Consider the following 3,137-nt stretch of genomic DNA (forward strand, 5'->3'; position numbering starts at 1 on the left):
TTTACTCATCGAATCGCAGTAGCTTAGTTTTTACGTATTTTTATTGTTAATAGGATTTTAAACACGGTTGCACCTGTCTTTTTACTTTTATTAATAGCAACCCTATTTTATGATTATGTAATTTTATTTAAAAGTTTATTATTTATTATTTTACGTAGTTTTAACCGCTACGACTCCGTCCGCCTGAGGTCATGTAACCCCATGTTTTGGAACAATAAAACGAAGTGGATATTCTGACTGTGTTTGCCTGACCTATGGATTTACGCTTTGGATTTACACCAGGAGATACTGAAACAAGGTTGTACTGCCCCTTTTACTTGCCTAGGTGTATTCATGCTGGACGTGTTATTTTATATGTTTACATTTTATGTTGAACCTTTGTGCCGCTTTCACTTTTACCTTTTCTTATTTACTTTGACTTTTACCCTTTTACCTCGTCTTTTACGTCTTTGTCCTACCTCCGTTTTTACTCCTACTACTTTTATTCATTTCTCCTTCGTATTTTAGCCTAGCTATTAGTTTTACTTTCATTTTTGCATGCCCTTTTGGCACTTTTACAATAAGTTTAAGCCCTTCTGGCCCAGTTTTAGTGATTTTCAGCCCTTCTGGCCCAGTTTTAGTGATTTTCAGCCCTTCTGGCACTTTCTTAGTAATTTTATGTTTTCAGTTTGGTTTTACTTTGGTGCCTTCTGCACTTTTATTAGTACAGGTTTTATGTATATTTTATGATTTATTTCTGTGCCGTCTCCATACTAGTCACGCTCCTGGTAGACCTACACTTCCGGGGATTAGTTTGCTTGTGAGGTCGTGGGGGTTTTAAGCCTTCTGCCTGGCTCCCCCACCCCTTTTTGAGGAACGAACGAGGCCCCCATCTTTCTTTGGCCCCTAAGCCCGAAGTCTCCCGCTTCACGGGTGACCTCTTTTGGGTTCCTCTGTCACATAACCTTACAGGTACGCCCATTTTTGGTGGCAGCGAGTGGGACCTACCAGGAGTGTATTTAGGAGTTTCTCTGCTCGTTGACTAGTATAGATTTTTTAAGTCCAGTATTTAGCTCTTTCCTGCTAGGCTAGCCGTTTTAGTAGTCTTAGAGGAGCCATATTTTTTTATTTCTGTCTTGTTTTGTATTTTCTTTCAGGTTTACTTGATTTTAGTACTGTTTTTGAGCGAGGCTTTTCTTTTTCAGCATTTTTATTGTCTGTTTTACTAATGCCCGCTCATCAGTTAGTTTTACATTGTGGCTCTTACTAGGAGTAGGGACACTTTCCTGTATTACTGTGTGCTAATCTTTTTACCCCTGCTAATTTTCGTTTTATCCATTCTTTTGCACTAGGTTCATTTTTTTTTACGTTTGCCATTTTGTTTTTTCACTTTTAAAGTTTTCATGCGCCAGCATTTGGCGGCTTTGTGGCACGCATCACTGCCCACCTTGTGTTTTGTTGGGTTAGCCTGTATCTCTGGCTGTTTGATACCCCTGTAACCGAGTCATACGACTCCTTTGTGTGTGGGACTTCGCTCCCCTTGTCACCAGGCTTCGTATTATGCCTGGACGTGGAAGGCCTGTACGTACCACCAGATCGGCGAGCCAGCCAAGCTCACGTACTTCCTCGCCTGATACTCGTACCTCCCTTCCAGTCATCGTTGTACAAGGTTCCAATACCCAGGTTCAGGACGCCATTCGTGCTGTTGAGGGAGAGGTGACAATCATGGAGGAGATGTTCCAGAGGATGACGGACCTTGTGGCGCAGACCAAGGATGAGATGATCCGTAGGATGGAGGAAATATCCCAGAGGAACGAAGACAGGCTAAAACAACTTGAAGATAGACTCCAAGAAAGGCCTGCTACAGCCGAAGCAGTAGTTTCTCACAGCAATGGGAGCCAGATCCCATTCGTAGCTCAGACTGAGGGACAGCGAGCCACCACACCACCACCTGCAGACCGACCAGATGATGGCATTCGTCAAGCCATGACCGGAACAGACCTTCAAAAATGGCAGCGACAACTGGAGGAGAGAGAAAGGCGCCTGGAGCAGCAAGAACGGGCTCTTCAACAGGACCAGCCGTATAGGGAGGTACCATCCACACACCAGAGAGCGGAATTAGGGCCGGACTACCTGATACCTCATCCTGGATCTCGGACACAGTATCGGGAAGCCAGTCAGACATTCCCTGAACCAGCTCCAAGGTTGACGACGCCTGTGCGACCAAGGTGTTATGAAGATACGGTGTTGGAGGAGCGTGGTCGTCAGCGTCAGTTTCCAGGTGAAGTTCCATACCTCGTGTCTCGGGAATCCATACCACATTTTAAGGGGGAAACTTCTGCCTGCGAACCCCTGAAGAGGAACCAAGAGGTTGAGAGCTACATCCGGGCCATAGAGAACCTGGTCCGGCCTGCAACTAGTGATGCTTACATCCGGGCAGCAAGGGCGAGCTGTCGAGGCAGAGCAGAGACACTCATCAACTCTGAGAGCTTTGACGGTATTAGGGATTGGGACACCTTTAAGCGGCAACTGAGACGTAAGTTCAGAGGTACTTACTCAGCGGCCGACTTTTATAAGGTTCTGTATGATCACCACATGACTGAAAGGCAGGCTCCTATGGATTTCTTCCTTGAGGTGGAGGCGTCGGTCTTTCAAGGGTACCGGGACCATAGAGAAGCCATTGGAGAGCCCTCCGAACTAATTAGGCGGGTTTTTCTTGCTGGCATACCATCCAACCTGCGTGATCTCCTCGTTCTCAAGGATGAGTGCTCACCCCTACAACTAGCAGAAACCGCCCAGAAGCTCTGGAACTCCCGGTACGGCATCAGGCATGGCAGCTCTACCAACCGCCATCAGTCTCCAAATGAGCTCCCAGGGGATGACTTTGAGGTACGACGTCGCACTCCAGACCGACCACCCCGCACCCGTGATCGCTATGATCTGTATCCTGTTGCTGCTGAAACTTCTTCGGTTTCACCTGCTACATCACCTCGGACATCACGTCGGAATGTTTGGTGTGAGTACCACCACAGCTCCACTCACAGCACTCGGGAATGCAGGGCTGCTGCACGTCAGCCATCTTCACCAGCCTACTCCTGTTTCCGATGTGGGAGGAGCGGTCACATGTCACGTGAGTGTCCCTTTCCGAGAAGCCAGGA

Source organism: Penaeus japonicus, unplaced genomic scaffold, assembly GCF_977035675.1.
Source record: "Penaeus japonicus unplaced genomic scaffold, GWHDUDI00000001_assembly GWHDUDI00000026, whole genome shotgun sequence".
In the NCBI taxonomy this organism is placed as follows: Eukaryota; Metazoa; Arthropoda; class Malacostraca; order Decapoda; family Penaeidae; genus Penaeus; species Penaeus japonicus.